The following is a 17,933-nucleotide window of genomic DNA, read 5'->3' as shown; positions in this document are numbered from 1 at the left end:
AGCCGAATTCTAGCATATGATGATACATATAATGTATATAATATAGCGTGCCTTCTCTCTCTCTCTCCCTCTCTCTCTCTCTCTCTCTCTCTCTCTATATATATATATATATATATATATATATATATATATATATATATATATAGATATATATATATATATATATACAGGGTATAGTAAAAACATTTTGTCAAGTCAGAAGTGCACCAGATCATACATTATATTTACTTGGTTTACATACAGGAAGTTTATTATTTTAAAAATTTAATGAGTGACTGTAGATGGCAATCGATTGGAACCGCCGTTTCAAATCACTAGTTATTGTATAGTATTGTATTGTTAATTAAATGAAATTTAATACTTTGACACAAATGAAAAAAAAGTTTCTTATTAGAGGTTGCTATTTCGTATGGCAATTCTAACTTCAGATACTGCCATATGAACTAATTCCACTAAGGACAGTCCATTCTTGAATATTTACTGGGCTTTGTAGATCAGTGTGGTCCAACCTCAGGCAAGCGGGCCGCATGCGGCCAGAGGCTCGTTAACATATTTCAAAAATATTGCCATTGATAACTTTTACCTATTCCAACCCTGTCTAACTTTCCGTAATATTAAGAAAGTAGTTAACCTTGAACACCCACTCCCGATGACTTGGATCTAGGGATCCCACCTTAAATTTTTACCTTTACCATGCGAGCTGCGCGATGCTCCATTACGCATATTATGATTTTAAAATTTTGGCTTGTGATTTCAAGAAATAATAAATTGACAACTAGATTTAAGCTAGATATTTAATTAGCCAATTATAATCTTTCATTTATGTAGTCTTATTGAAATTATGATTAAAATGGTGACTAGCAAATCTCATAAATAAAAAACTTACAACTAATTCTTAATTTAAAAGAAAATGTTATCCTTCATAATATATTATCTTAATTTCCAAAATTCTTTCTTTCCTCTTTCAAAAAGCCCATTTCTTGTTTTCTTTGACAAACATTGAGTACTTCTACTGGTTTTTTTGTATGTTTCTTTACATTTTATTCCCACTACTAAATAGCAAAATCTTATATAATGAAACTTTTTTAAACTTCTTTTTTAATTTAAATATTATGTTTATATGGGATTAGGCCACAATTTATTGGTTGTAATGAAAATCACATTTTTTAACTAACCAAAGTTTGACAAAACCAAGTTTTGAAATCGTTCTCAAAATATCTATAGAAATTTTGAACAACCTAAGAAAACGACGAATGATGGACCAAGGTTATTTTTATTGGTTATGGGTAGGTTAGGAGAAACAAAAATGTCAATGTCAAAATCTTAAAATCATCTGCGTAATGGTGCATAGCGCATCTCGCATGGTAAAGGTAAAAATTTAAGGTGGGATCCCTAGATCCTTGTCTCCCGATGAGCGGGCAGTTAGCTTCAGTCAGCTGCACGTGTCGTGTTGAATTAACAGTGGCGAATAAATTGAATGTTAAATTCAGAATGAGCAGTACCAAAAAACGCAAAATTTTTGAAGAGAATCGTACGTCCCAAGGAAAATGGGAAAATCAATATTTCTTCAGCGAATTAAAAGGCAAACCAAAAAGAATACAATATTAGTAGGCATTATGAAACACAGCACAAAACAAAATACGACAAATTTCAAGGTGAAGCTCGCAATATTCTTGTAAAAGAACTCAAATCTAAATTGAATAAACAAAAATCTCTATTTACAAAACCGCCAGCTGTTCAATCATCAAGCTTAGCAGCATCATATGAATTATGTTTAGAGCTTGTCAAAAGTAAAAAAGGATTTAGAGATGGAGAAATGATCAAGCGGTGTGCCGTTAAAATGGCGCGATCCTTTGGAGATGAAAGATGGCCAAAAATTTTGAATATGTTTCAGTTTCCCATCAAACTTTATCTAGAAGAGTTGATGAGCTGAATACTCATGTATTTAAAAAAATGGTCGACACAGTTCGTGATTGTTTGTACTACTCCTTAGCCCTGGACGAATCTGTTGATATTACTGACAAAAATCAGCTATTAATTTTTGTTAGATGCATCAGTGAAGATTTTTGTGTAACTGAGAAACTTCTAAAACTGCACCACATGGAAGACAGGACCAAAGGTATAAATATATTTGAAGCAGTTAGTGACGCTGTGGAAAATATAGGCGGTTTTCAAAAGTGCTCTTGCGTTTGCATCGATGGAGCAAAAGCATAACGGGATTGGCTGGACTTTTGCGGGAAAATAGTGTTAACTGTGTTATGTTTCATTGCATTATCCATCAAGAGGCTCTCTGCGGAAAGATAATTAAAATCAACGATACTATGAAAACTGTAGTGCAGATAGTAAACAGCTTGAGAGGAGGTAACAGAGCTCAGCGACACCGAAAATTCATCTCTTTCTTGGAGGAATTAAATACTGATTATAAGGACGTCCCTCTACATTCAGAGATACGCTGGTTGAGTGCAGGTAAATGTATTAGAAAAAATTTTTGTTTAAGATAAGAAATCTTACTGTTTTTTGAAACGGAAATTGTTATTAACACGGACGTATTTATAACAAAGCTTGAGAACAAAACATTTCTTCATGAACTGGCATTTCTAACAGACATTACCTCCCACTTGAATACGTTAAACCTACAACTCCAGGGGAAAAATCAGACAGTATCACAGTTGGTTGATCAAATTGAGACATTTCGCAAAACACTTGATCTTTTCGAGAACTGCATGAAAATAAACAACCTCACACATTTTCCTACGTGTTTCGAAATAAATCAAGAAGAAACCATGGTCGATTTCTCGAGGTTTGCAAAAGTTCTTACATAAATAAAAAGAGAATTCGATGAAAAGTTTTCGGAATTCGATGCACTAAAACCTGATCTTGAGCTTTTTAACAATCGAATGGGAGTCAACATCCAGAACCAATCAGGAGAATATCAATTAGAGCCGTGCGAACTACAGTCTGATTCGTTTTTTCAAGCTAAGAAAAATGAAGACATTAGTACCTTTTGGAAGTTAGTCTCCAAGGATCGTTTTCCTAAACTTCGTAACTTTGCGTTGAAACTATATTCAATGTTTGGTAGTACGTATATTTGTGAAAGTACATATATGTTTCTGCTTTGAAGCATATTAAATCTAAAATAATCGCAAGGAAAACGATTCTCTGGAAGCGTGTATTAGACTCACTACGACTAGCATAGATATAGATATGAAAAAGTTAGTAGAGGATAAAATTAATTGCCTTGCCACAAATATCCCATTGAGTTTTTATTTTATGTTAAATTTTAAACATAACATGTAAATTGTAAACCATAATAAAATACTTGTAAATAATATTTCGTTTGTATATTATTTTTTTAAATAAACTTTTTTTGAACGAGTTGAGTTCTCTGGCCCTTCATAATAATTTCAAACTTAATATGGACGGCACGGTCTAAAAGGTTGGACCATACTGTTATAGATCATATACAAGATAGATTAGGTATTCCCCAATTTCACTTTTAAGCTCAATTGACTTTTATTTCATATTATTTCTTTCGATATTCTTAAATGAAAATGAAGAAAATTACTATTTGTGTCCTTATAATAATTATAATATAGCCCAGAATAACACTATTTACCTAAAGCCGAATATATAAAATATGATAAATGAAAAGGCAAATAAAGGTCAAAATATTTCCTTTGAAAAACGTTTACAATATTAGGTCAAGTTTGAATCTCTTTTATATCTAAAGCGATACAATCATTGTGACGACGTCGTCATATCGACAAAAAAAATAGAATAAGCTTGTATTGTAGGTATTGACTATTTCTAATTTCGAAAGTATCGCTTTAGCTCTATTTTATTTATGAAATGTTATGGCATCATAAAAATTAAGCACGCTATGACTACTAATAATGTTAAATAGCGTGCTGCCTTAGAAAGAAATAAATTTGCATGTACCGAAATTGTTCACTGACGATACATTAAGGAGGAAGTTGTAAACAATATTTTTAATTACATAACTTAAAGTAGTGACCATTAATTAGTATCATTGTGCAACTAATCCATGTATGTATAGCAATATAATGCTTGAAGTATCACCAAACAGAGTTGATGTCCGTACTGTATTTTCTATCGATAAATTTATCTGGCAACTAATTTTCTTTCTTTAAAATATATATGTATATGTGTGTATATGTGTGTGTGTGTGTGTGTGTGTGTGTGTGTGTGTGTGTGTGTGTGTGTGTGTGTGTGTGTGTGTGTATGTGTGTGTGTGTGTGTGTGTGTGTGTGTGTGTGTGTGTGTGTGTACAGGTCTAAGAGCCTAGTAAGAACTTGCTATAATCGCGTATTTTAGGCCTTATATACTGTCGCCAAAGTGACCAATCACGACACAGATTGATACTTTGGCCGGACAATCACAAAGCTCGTTATTAACTGCTTTGTCATTGGCACTCCCGGCGGAAGATTGCTGCGAATTCGCAAACACAAAGTGTATAAAAGAGCAGCATGTCGTACGGCCGTAGCGTCCTCCTGGTTTTCAGGGGTTTCTGGACGATCTACGACCGCCGCTCTTGAAGAGGATCTCAAGTTTCGAGAGTCCATCTTCGTATTTAAGGAGTTTATTGAGATACCGGCCGTTACGGGCAAGAAGCCTTTGTGGTAGGTGAGGGGACACCGGCAATCTGAATTCTCTAACAGTTCGAGCTTTCTTACAGACAAAATATTCTTACACTGACTTTATATATGTTAGAATTCTGATGCGTGGTGTATACCTTAAGTTCCACAGAGATGTCGGCCTTCTCACGTCGTGTAGCCGCGTTCCCTCTCCTCGAGAGAGGAGACAAGAATGCCGGCCGTGTCGACTCTTCCTGCTGCCAGTCGCTTCGTATAGCTACCTTTTCGTTAACAGTAATTTATATAGTTACTATTTACGTAAGGTTTCGGAGACGAAGTGTTATTGCAGCTCAACCTGATCGGAAAAGCAATTACAAGTCCCCGTCGGGGCTTTTATTCGCTCTTTACCGTGACAGGCCCAAATAACGCTGTGGTCAGTTCGACACGATGTGAGGTAGTTCTAAGAGCAATGTCTTTTCTATCTCAGTAAGTCGTGTTCTACTGTCAGGAAGCGTTTTGCAGTCGACACGCCGGTTCTCGTACACTTGATGATTTAACTTCTAAATTGGATAACCATTATCAAGTATTCTTCAACTCAGGACGTCTTCGACGATAATAGGATAGCGGTGATTAATAAAACTCAAAGGTAGCTTGGTAGCGCACCGAACCAACAAGGTCTTACGGGGCTAGTAGTGTATGACCACACTGGATCCCGATCGGAAGATGTGCTGTTCTTTTATACACATCGTGTTTGAGAAATTTCAGCACACTTCCGCCGAGAGGCCAATGACAGCGCAGTTAATAACGGGCACTGTGGTTGGCCGGCCAAAGTAACAATCTTTGTCGTGATTGGTTACCTTGGCGACAAGCACATCTTCCGATCGGGATCTAGTCGTCTTACACTACTAGCCCCGCTAGACCTTGTTGGCTTGGTGCCACTACCACTACTACTTTTAGTAGTAGTTAAGTTTTATTATGAAACAAGAAGAAGACTTTATCAACTTTGAAGAAACCCTTTTTTATGGTTGAGTAAATACGAAGCTGTGGCTACGACATTACTCGAACCATAAAGAGGTACAAGAGCCGGCGTGTTGACTGAGAACGTTCCCTGCCAGATAAACACGACCATTGAAATAGGAAGAAAAGACAGTGGTCTTTAAAACAAAATCTGATGGTGTCGGACTGACACGAAGAGCAAATAAAAGCCACAGGCGGGCTTGGATATCTTTTCCACTCAGTGGCCGAGCTGCGATAACACTTCGTCGCCAGAAACCTTACGTAAATGGTAACCGTCCTTATAGCATCGAAAATATTGTTTGCGAAATAGAGATGCCAGCGAGGTGCGAAGTGCCGGCATATCTGTGGAATTTGAGGTATACACTGTGCCCAGAATACTAAGCATATATTCAGATTCATGTAAGATAAAGTCATTGTAAGAAAGTCGAACTGTCGAACTAGAGTATTGTGGTTGCCGGTGTCCCCTTGTCGACCACAGAGGCCCGGCAAACTTCTCGCAACGCAGATCCCTAATTCACATTAAATTCCAAGAACACGAGGATTGAGTCGAAAAACTTACGATCCCCCTCCAGAGCGGCGGTCGTAGAGCATCAGGAAGCTCCAAATACCATGGAGGATGCTAAGGGGGTAATAAAACCCCCCCTAAAACTGGAGTAATAAAAGCGACACTCTATTTTGTTACGTCCCAGAATAATAAACATAAAACTTGTTTTTAGGAAACACAATCAGTGGAAGAAAATCACGAAGAACCTACAGAAGAAATAATTCCAGAAGTAGAGGAAATAAGACAGGCAGAGATAATAGAGCATCAAGAAAATGATTACAATACTAAAATACTAGAACTGCTACTACAACAGAATGAAACTATAACATTTAAAGAAAGAGTTGAACTACCAGCTGCAGAAGAGCCAAAACAATTAGATGTATCAAACGCAGAGTTAGTCTTTTAGGGGAGAAAATCACTAGCACTTAAAGAATAAAACAATAATTTAAATATTTTTCAACTTCGTAAATAAATTCAATAATTTATTGATTTATTTTGAAATAACCCTGATAAAAGCAGCAAAATACCTTGAAATACAGTAAAAAATAATTAAAGTTTTAATCAAACAATAACATAACCTTAAAATATAAACATTCATAGTAAATATCTTATTCTTACCTCATAAATTAACGAACAACAAATAATACCAATCGCACAGAATGAACGTTCATAACCAAAAATCCTTATTTATTCTTCAAACAATTAAAAAAAAACAGTATTTCCAACTTTTTATGGGACAAATACACACAAATTAGAAAGGTTTGGAAAGGTGTTTAAAACCCCTGCCCATTGTGACGTCAGACTTAAGTAGTTTGTTTTGTTTTGTTTAGTATTGTTTTCATTTTGCAAATATATCCGATTTCCCACTTAATAGTCTGTCAAGATGTAAACTTAACAGCAGTACCACAAGCGAGACGTGGCTGGTCATCTGTGCATAAACATAAAAGAAAGTGGGAATAGAAATATAGAAACAAAAAGCAGAATATGGTCGGCAGAACACGAAGGCATCAAGAAAAGTATGCAGCCTCCCTTGAATTCTTAATAAAGCTTCTTTGTGGTAATAATAATAAAAAAATACTCATAAAATATTTATTTACTTCTCTTCTAAAACGTTTAATAAATTAATGTCAGCTAATCACGAAGCCATTTCAGCTACGATAAATTTTATTTGAGTAAATTCTATTCTTTCCCATAGCTTTTCGACAACAAAATTAATTGGTCTCAATGCCACAAATTGCTTTATAACACATGAAATCGCAATTAAGATTAAGTATTACGTTTTTCTTTGTTAAGCTGAAAGTAGACAGACTTTAAAATTCGTCATTAAAACGACTTTATTTTTATGACTTTATTGCAATGTGGAGGAAAGAATTTCTAAAGAACTTTAAGCCAAAATGTAGTTGAATAAAATTGGTATTGCATAATTAACATTGATTTCTGAATATGTTTCTATGATTTTTACTAATGCTCTTTGAATCAATAAATTTTACTTTAACAACTTGCTACATTGTTGTATAATTGCTAACAACCAACTTAAAGTTCAAGTTGAATGAACAAAAAACTATTCATTAATCGTAAAATCTTTAGCAGAAAAAAATACTCATTACCATGCATACTAACTAAAACAAAACCGTGGATTCTGAGTTGTTATACATAATTTACATCTTTCAATAGATCCAGATGACATTAAAAAAGCGTTAGTGCACGGACATACAGCACTGAACATATTCAAAAGTAAGCACAGACAAAGATCTGCCACTATTTAATATACAACTTGCTATTCACAGTAATAATATATATATAATATATATGATATTAGAAATTACTCAACTCTACTGTCACAGTTGAGCCACCGCATCCGAAAAGGAAACTACCCAATGTCAAAGATGTCAACATTTAGCCAGACACATACAACTGTAAAATTCGTGGGCGATCATCTATCGTCCCAATATCCAAAACAAAGAATATAAAAGATGTCCAATGTGTCAATTGTCTAGAAAACCATACTGCCAGCTACATATTGTGTATTTTATGAGTTCTAGATAAAGTAAAATTAGTTTGAAATTTTCCTTTTTTTGAATTGACAGTTTTCGCTTATGGGCATAGGGAAGTATTATTCCCACCATCCCAATAAAATAGAGGGAGGGGCAAAATTTTTTTTGACACCATGAATCATTCTTCTTCTTAAGGTGCCCTCTCCATTACTGAAGATTGGTTATAACTACAGCAAATTGCTCTCTATCTTGAGCTGTTCTTAGTATCGAATGTGTGTCCATGCCTGTCCAGTCTCTTACATTTTTCAGTCAGGAGCATTTTCTTCTTCCTGGACCTCTTTTTCCTCCCATTGTAGGAAGTTGTATTTTTCTCCTCTGTAAATATGTCCTAGATAACTCGTTTTTCTTGTTTTTACAATATTTAGGAGTTCTCTGTCAGTCCCCATTCTTCTCAGCACCATATTGCTGGTCACGTTCTCTGCCCAAGAGATCTTCAGCATCCTTCGAAAAACCCACATCTCAAAGGCTTCTACACGCCTCATACTTATGATTCCGAGAGTCCATGTTTTCACTCCGTATAGCAATATGGAATAAATTAATGTTTTTACAAATTGGTATCGGATATCCAACGATAATGTAGAGTTTATTAGGAATTTTTTCATTCTTTGAAAAGCGGACCTAGCATACTCTATACGAGCATGTATTTCAACTTCGTAGTCAAGATCGTTTGTTATCCAGCAACCAAGAATTTTTGTACGGGTTCTATCTGTTTGTTGTAGATACGAATATTAATGTCGACATTTGGTGCACGTGTAACAGCCATTACTTTTGTTTTATTTCTCCCTTTCGGGTTATGGCATTCAAAAGTCGTTGCAAACCTTTAGCACTGTCCGCAATAATGACGGTGTTGTCTGCATATCTTAAGTTGTTTACATATTCTCCGTTGATTTTTATTCCTTCTTCAATATTTTCGAGGACATTTTGGAAGATCTTTTCGGAATATACAGTGTGGAAACCACTTATGGAATAAAATTGTTTGTGTCCTTATTTTAGAAAATATTAAAAAACGTTGAGATACCTTAACTTTTAAATTTAAATGTGCGCTTTTTAAACATAAAGTTAAATGTACAGAGTGATCCACGCAAGTCTGGCATAGTCCATAATCTGTATTTTAAATGAAACACCCTGTATATTTTTATGTTTTTAAAAGCTCCTTGACAACCTGATCTCAACGAACTATATCATGTAGGGTCTATTATGAATAATACAAGGTGAAATTTTGAAATTAAGTATAATTTTCTTCGCGACAATTAATTCATAGAATACCCAAGGAAATTGATTGGATTACCATCTACAAATATAGGACCAATAATATGATCTTCTATAATACTTGCCCAAACATTCAACTTTTGAGGATACTGAGTGTGTGTCTCACGCATCCAATGAGGATTCTCCGCTAACCAATATCTACACATCTACAGTTTTTTTGGTTTACCTCTCCGTTCAATGTAAATGTTGATTCATCAGAAAAAAGAATTGTGCCAAGAGCTTTTTCGTTTGTGTTAATTTTATCCATCATTCTTTCGCAGAAATCCATTCTAGGATCTGGATCGTCTTCTGTTAGCTCCTGCACAAAAGTCAATTTATATGGATGAAGTTTTTCTTCATGGAGACTCCTTAGGACAGTTGTGTGACTCACATTATTTTGACGTGCAATTTGACGTGAACTTGACGTTGGATTCTCTGCGACACTTAACAAAATATCCACGTTCACCTCATCTTCAATGAAGTTCGGTTTTCTTTTTAATGGTTTGACATGTCTAAGTTCTCTGAATTGTGCATAAATTTTAGACACAGTACCTTTTGCAATGTTAGGCAACTGAGGATACCTCTGATTAAATAAGTTTGCTACTTCAACTTGACTTCTACAATTCTCCCCGTAACTGATCATCATTAAAATCTCAATTCGGTGGGTCTCAAGTCAATTTTAATTAGGAATTTATTATTTTAATGTAAAATGTCAACACACCAACAACTGATTGATAACAATCCACATTATTTATTTACTTTAATTAGCAGACTATCTAGACAGTTTTTACCTATTCATGACAAAAAATGTTAAGAAGGTTACTAAACAGAAATTTTCCCCAATATACTGACACTTAGAGTAGAAATGTATTGTCTGTATTTAGCTAATTTAAAATAATACCAAACACGTGATAAATTATTAATTTCTAAATTTCACCTTGTATTATTCATTGTAGACCCTACATGATATAGTTCGTTGAAATCAGGTTGTTAAGAATCTTTAAAAAATATAAAAATATACAGGGTGTTTCATTAAAAATAAGGATTATGGACTATGCCAGACTTGCGTGGATCACCCTGTACATTTAAATTTATGTTTAAAAAGCGAACATTTAAATTTACAAGTTAACGTGTCCCAGAGTTTTTTATTATTTTCTATAATAAGGACACAAACAATTTTATTCCATAAGTGGTTTCCACACTGTATATTAAACAATAGTGGAGAAAGTACACAGCCCTGGGAACTCCTCTTTTTATTGACATTTCTGCTGTCATACGATTGTCTATTTTAATCGACGCCATTTGATCCCAATATAGGTTTTTAATCAGGGCCACCGTGTTATGGTCTGTACCATGTTGTGTTAGGATTTCTATGCGTTCTATGTGTTTTACTCGATCAAATGATTTTTCGTAATCGATAAAACAGAGAAACACGTCTTTTCGCTGATCTCGGCATTTTTGTAGTAATACCTGGAGGCCAAATAATGCCTCCCTCGTACCAAGCCCCATACGAAATCCAAATTGATTGTCGCTCAGATTTCTTTCGCATTCTCTGTATATACGTTGATGAACAATTTTGAGTAAAATTTTCAAAAAATTAATCATTAGGGGTAGTTATATAATTGTTAACCAGTCATAGAGAATTGTTTAAAACTATTTAATTTGCTCACGCCCATGAAAGGGTTAAAAATCATATTATGATCTTGCGAATTTTAGAAAAAAAAACGAAATACTTAATATTTTTTGTTTATCAATTTTGTTTTTTCCATAGCTAATGTTAAAGTGTTGCTATAACAACTGTTTTGAGTAGATAAAGTATCACTTTAACCGCAAGGGTAGATAAAGTGACACTTTAACAGCAAGAGTAGATAAAATGTTTTAACTTTTTTTTATTCAATAAAATTTACAAATTTAAACACATTAAGGATTAAAAACAACTGAAATTTTACAATTAACATTATTAGAAATATCTATTTTTGGAGCATCACAACTTGTACTCGTTTGCTTAAACACTTGATTCGAGGTACTGGATTGATTTTCTGGTCCGCCGAGTACACACTTGGATACAGCAATTTTATTGCTTATTGACTCTTCAATGTAAGATGCTGCAACAGATAACGATTTCCATCCACCTAAACGTTTAACTTTTACTAGATCAGCTCCAGAATTTGCGAACATAGTAGCTGAAGAACGACGGAAACAATGCCCTGTGTACATTTCTGAATTTGCAAGTTTCAAAAAAATCTGCAATCTTCTTGGGGATATTATATAGTGTTAGTGATAGTGTTATATAATGATAGTGTTAATCCCCACCGGTTGAGTAGTGCTCTTTTGCTATCGGTAATTTACAAAAAACTTACTGTGAGGTACGTTTTTGGGGCGCAAGGCAATATACTTTCTCACAATTTCCAAGAAACTCAGTCCACTTTTCTTGTCAGTAATACAAAACGACCTTTCCTGCTTGGTTTTGTATCAGATAATGAAACGATTATCACCGATTTTCTGTCGTCCACGTTAAACACTTCTAACTTGTACAATTCATCGGACCTAGTCGTTCCATGCACACCAAAAATAGCAATAACCTTCATCAATAAATAGACGTCATCAGGAGCTTCTGTCAGAAATTTAATAATATCATCTGACTCCAGGATTTTGAACTTTTTAGCTTTGTATCCTCCACTCAGGTTTTTTAGTAAGGTGGTTAAATTGCTGAATTTAGAAATGTCACAATACGACCATAATGACGATGGCATCGCTTTCTTCGACTTTTCAGAAAAATACGCCAGAAGTATTTTTTCACTCACGCCATTGATATTCTTAATGCTTTTCCACTTTTTAAAAGACTGGTATTCTTTCTCATACATCATCCTAGATTGTTGTGTCAACAATAAACTTTCTGCTTCCAACGATGCATTTTCTACATCTGATTTCAGGTTTTCCTTTTCTTGTGTCAATTCTTTTCCGTCCATTTCGTATTTATTCACTTTGTACACAAAACGAACAATATTCTCCGCAAAAACCAAAACGTAACATTTGTTTGACATTTGTTGACAGAGTAATTCATATCCCTAACAACGGAGCAACACAATTGCGATTTTTTGCTAAAAATTACAATTTTCTTTGAAATTCCATTTTTCACCTGAACTTGAAGTCTTGCTATAGAAAAAAATGTTGTATTGCATACGACGATAAAATCGCATTATCTTCTCGAGCATAATTAGCGTCTCGACTGACGTCTCGACGCCAAAAAAACGCTCTCGAAGATAAAGTACAATTTTATCGTCTTGTACAATAAATAAATATTAATCTATTTAATTCCATTTTAATTTTCTTTCTATTAATATTGATCTAATCTACTTTTTTTTGCTTTGTAGTGTTACCAATATGCTTTGTGTACTGTTATTGAACTTCAATATATTATTTCGAGACAGACTGTAACACAGTACAAATTGTATTTACTTATAAACTGATCGTAATTGTCAAAATAGATAAATGTTAATTGGCGAGTTGGATTGTTGCCACTACGCGACGCGTAGACAGTTTATTTTTTAACAGATAAAATGAGTTACGGATGAAGACTAAACCCAAATAGTTTTGTCATCATAACACGCCAATGATAGTTATTTTCTGAATTTAGCAATAGAACAAGCACCAGTGACAAACTTGGAAATGGACGAAGATAGATTTTTCTGGTAATCTGTCTATTCCATAGTACCCCATTCATAGGTATTAGAAATGAGAAGATAAAAATAAGAATGGCAGTAGAACAAGACATACTAAAAAGAACAAAAAAGAAAGAAGCAAGGTGAACAAATCAAAACCATAATAGAAATAGAAATTTAAAATGATTTAGACATAATACACTAGACTACATTAGGCAAAACAAAAATACCTAAATAATATAATGAATAATACTGGAGAAATGACAAGCAGCCGGAATGAGATCCTTATGGTCACACAAGAATCTCATCAAGGACTTTTATTTATTGACTTTGAGGACAAAGTTGTTGACACTAATCATACATTTCAACGGTTTATTACTTGTTCTGGTTTAGAAAAGCTTAAACGTGCTCTAGCTAGTACAAAGATGGACTTTTTCTATGATATTAATAATGATCCTGATTTTTTGACAGTCTTTCTTTCCGAAACTTATAACAACTTAATATTAAAGCATTTTGCACTAAAAAAAGTACGACAAACTGCTGAAAAAACACCCGTGCAATAGTTTAATAATGAATTAAGGTCTTACAGATCTAATCTTTTTCTTATTAAACACATTGCAGATGTAACTAAGGATCTCTATTTGTTCAAAGTGTATAAACAACAAAAATTTGAATATTATCGGCAATTACAAATTACTACAAAGTCAGATTCTGTGATTGTATTACTAATTCCAATAATAAATCCAGAGACTGCTGGAAAATAGTAAATTTTGAAAGACAAAGAAAGAAACAACACAAGATCCAGTTCGGTGCAACCTGATCTACCTCCAGACGAAATAAATCAATTTTTTACTACAATTGCAGAAAATATAATTACATCTCTTACCACTATTAATGTCCTCTTCAATTATAGAAATTATCCTTCTCCGAGCAAGTCCTTTTTTTTCGTCCTGTTGTGGAAGAAGAGGTCTCTCAAATAATAAAGTCTCTTAGTAATTCTAATTGTAGGGACGTTCACGAAATTAATAGTAAAATTTTAAAAGAAATTTACCAAATAGTTTTAACACCTTTCACTTATCTTATTAATTTAATTCTATCAACTGGAGTATTCTTACACTAAAATACTCAAAAGTACTACCTATCGACAAAAAAGGTGATTCCTTAAAAACTGACAATTACAGACCCATAAGTATTGTTTCAACTTTTGGAAAAGTAATTGAAAAGGTTCATCATCATCATCAGCCCATAGTCGTCCACTGCTGAACATAGGCTTGAAAAACCTCCATTCAGATCTATCTTGCGCTGCTGCAATCCAGTTGGTACAAATCCTTTTTATGTCGTCAGTCCATCTTGTGGGTGGTCTTCCCGGGTTTCGTCTATCCGCTCTTGGTCTCCACTCCAATATGTTTTTGGTCCACCTATTATCCTTCATTCTAGCGACGTGTCCTGCCCACCTCCATTTAATTTTGGCTATGTGTTTTATAATGTCTTCTACACCATTTTTTCTACGGATTTCTTCGTTTCTTACCCTATATCGCAACGGTATGCCTAACAATGATCTTTCAATGATTGAAAAGGTTATCAAACAAAAATTTTATTCCTATTTTGAGTCAAATAATTACTTTAGCAACTCACAATATGGCTTCAGAAGTGCTCGTTCTACTACGAACGCGGTATTTAATGTTGTGAGCGAGGTGATTAAGGGGCTTGAATGCAGCAATCACATAGCAATTTCTCTATTCGACTTGTCGAAGGCTTTTGACTGCGTTTCACACGACATTTTGCTCAACAAATTAAATTACTATGGAATCAGAGGTATCCCTCTTAATCTTATAACTTCTCATTTATGTGGCAGACAACAGGCGGTAGTGTTTAAATGGGGGCTGGAAATCAAGCACGGTTGCCGAAGGATATATAGAGGATTCAATAAGAAATAAGAACGATAATGCTCAAAAAATTTTAAACCCTCATGATTCGCCAACATCGGGAATGATTGCTGAAAGTTGTTCTTGACCATCAGTATCATCAACAATTACCAATGCGTATCAAGAGTCGGGAACATTTTTGCACGGTTTCAATTTTGAAAATGCCTCATTAACTAATTGTACTTTTAATATTACTATAAATAAAAATGATGTTTAATTGTTGTTAATGACATTTGTATTGTTGCTTTGTGACATGTTTCATATTGTTGCCATGACAACATTTTTCCCTCCGCCGTAAAGAAATGGGAAAAAAAATTGCTGCCGGCGGAGACATCAAACTTTGACAGGATCAAGTTAGATAAGTAATGTCATCATTATTGGATCTAAAATATCTAACTTGATCCTGTCAAAGTTTGATTTCTCCGCCGGCAGCAGTTTTTTTTCCCATTTCTTTACGGTGGAGGGAAAAATGTTGTCATGGCAACAATATGAAACATGTCACAAAGCAACAATACAAATGTCATTAACAACAATTAAACATCATTTTTATTTATAGTAATATTAAAAGTACAATTATTAGTTAATGAGGCATTTTCAAAATTGAAACCGTGCAAAAATGTTCCCGACTCTTGATACGCATTGGTAATTGTTGATGATACTGATGGTCGAGAACAACTTTCAGCAATCATTCCCGATGTTGGCGAATCATGAGGGTTTAAAATTTTTTGAGCATTATCGTTCTTATCGGACTTGAAGGGCCCCAAACGTGCTACTGCATCATTAGCCGCGGACTCAATTTCGTTTAGGTTTTCCATTTTCGCACTAAATTTGCGCTTGCCGTTGCAACAACAATAAGCTGTCTTTAATAATTGCAAACAACTGTCAAACAACTGTAACCAGGGAGACGCAAATCCCACCGACGACTTAATTATTTTAATTTCTAACATCTAGACGACTTTGATAGTTGTTACAGTTAATATCGAGTAAAAATAGCGTATGAATTGTACTATTTATGGTTGAAAATTGCTACGTTTGAAGAAAAAATAGTATACTTTATTCGGCAAAGAAATGACTTTTCTTGACTTGCCCTCTATTACGCGCCTCACTTCGTTCGGCGCGTAATATCGGGCGCGTCAAGAAAAGTCATACTTCTCCGCCTTATAAAGTAATATACTATTTATTATTGAACCTCATTAAGGAATATACTAACAATAAAGAGTTAAAAATAGATCGCAGGTATCCCTTTAAAATAATGAGTTACACAATTACAAATATTAAACTTAATTTTCTCAAATTCAACTTTAAGTGACATTTCTTGTTATTCCCCCTAGGTCTTCATATTTGGGAAAATCATATATTTTAACAAAGAAAGCCTGAAAGGCATCAGACTGTGAGATAAAACGTCGAACAACATTAGCATGGACAGCATTTGAAAAGTGAGCTTTCTAAAATTATTAAAGGATGACATACGGATTGAAACATGGAAAATGACAAAGTCGAACATGGATAAATTAGCAAAGATCCAGAGAGGGTTTGAAAGGCGAATGTTAGTAATAGGCTTGAAAGACAAAAAATGTAAGGAGTATGAAAGTCATAGGAAAAGCAACAGATAGGTAGAAGGACGATAGATGGAACAGACAAATACTACACTGGAGACTGTGGGAATCAAAACGACCCGAATGAAGACCACAGATGGACAAATAAAAATGGAAGTCAGAGGTGAAGGCCAATATTCGAACTTGAAAATAAAAAGGACTATAGATAGATAGATAGATAAATAGATATAAGTTATGACATTTATTTTGACCAGATTATTTATTGTTAAAAATGCTAATAAATCATGAAAACATTTCTAAATTGTTTAATTAGTAATAGAAAAAAGTAATTAAGCAATTCGACTGTACTTTCTGTAAATTTCGTGGAAAATGTTCCAAAATTGAAGTTGTCTATTGAAATATCCTCTTCATGATATATAGACGTTATAAAAGTTGGCTAGTGTGTTAAAGTATTATTTTTAAATAGCTTTTGTAATTCTGATTATGATTATAATTTTTTTAATATTTTCTAATGAGTAACAGACGCTGCTTGACAGATATAACTACACGTGCTGTCCTTGAATAATCTGGGTTAACATAATCCGTGTTATGACGTTCACGACGACAATATTTAGTTAACGTTTTAATATTTTTAAAGAGTTTGCGCCAGGACAAGCAATATTTTAAATTGTTCTACATAAATCAGAGTTGACATTGTTGGTAACATGTCGAACACCTGAAAGCCAGCCATATCAGTAACGTCACCAATAAAAAAAACACTCAGTACACAAAACAAACATCAATAATTTTCCTGAAAATCGATATCAATGATACGCTACCTTCAAAAAGTTCTAACGGATTCTTAAACTCAAACAAAGTGTTTCATCAAGGCCCGATCGCTACCGGTCCACGACAAAAAAATCGCTCGCACATACACACTATTTTTGTCAGCGATGCGAGTGTGTGAATAGCCCATGAAAAAACTGAAAACACTGAAAAGTTTTCTTTCGATGCCAGCAACGTCGAAGGCATCCTATTTATAAAAGGTGCGCGAAGATTGTTGTATACTCACGCGAATCTGACAGAGAACTCGGTGAGTGTGTATAGGTCAGTTGTTAACTACCTCTATTAGGCAGGTGTATATTGATTTGGTATATTTGACTTTTACTTTCCCGCAATATTCAAGGTAGAAACAGGATTGGATTCGGAAAGGGAAATGTTAGATAGATTTGGGGGTGTCTAACATATAGACATATCAAAACAAATTGAAAAACTTATTTAAAGTTGCGTGTTTTTCAAATTTGGTTTGCTTTTATTAAATATCTCAATTTCAAATATAGTTAAGCCACAAAT

General features: G+C 34.1%; 1 protein-coding gene across 3 annotated transcripts in view; it reads right to left on the bottom strand.

Moving 5' to 3' along the window:
- LOC140443225 (uncharacterized) overlaps positions 1-17,664 on the bottom strand; it is a 119,346-nt gene extending 101,682 nt beyond the window's left edge. The window contains exon 1 of one of the 3 annotated variants that reach the window (XM_072534361.1): positions 17,420-17,664. The gene's annotated coding sequence lies outside the window, so the exon portion shown is untranslated. The remainder of the gene's footprint in view (positions 1-17,419) is intronic. The other 2 variants (XM_072534362.1, XM_072534363.1) reach the window with 2 other exon arrangements.
- Between the last annotated feature and the right edge of the window lie 269 nt (positions 17,665-17,933).

This window comes from Diabrotica undecimpunctata, chromosome 6 (assembly GCF_040954645.1).
Source record: "Diabrotica undecimpunctata isolate CICGRU chromosome 6, icDiaUnde3, whole genome shotgun sequence".
In the NCBI taxonomy this organism is placed as follows: domain Eukaryota; kingdom Metazoa; phylum Arthropoda; class Insecta; order Coleoptera; family Chrysomelidae; genus Diabrotica; species Diabrotica undecimpunctata.
The sequence above is the reverse complement of the archived record's forward strand: the minus strand, read 5'-3'. Positions and strand labels throughout refer to the sequence as shown.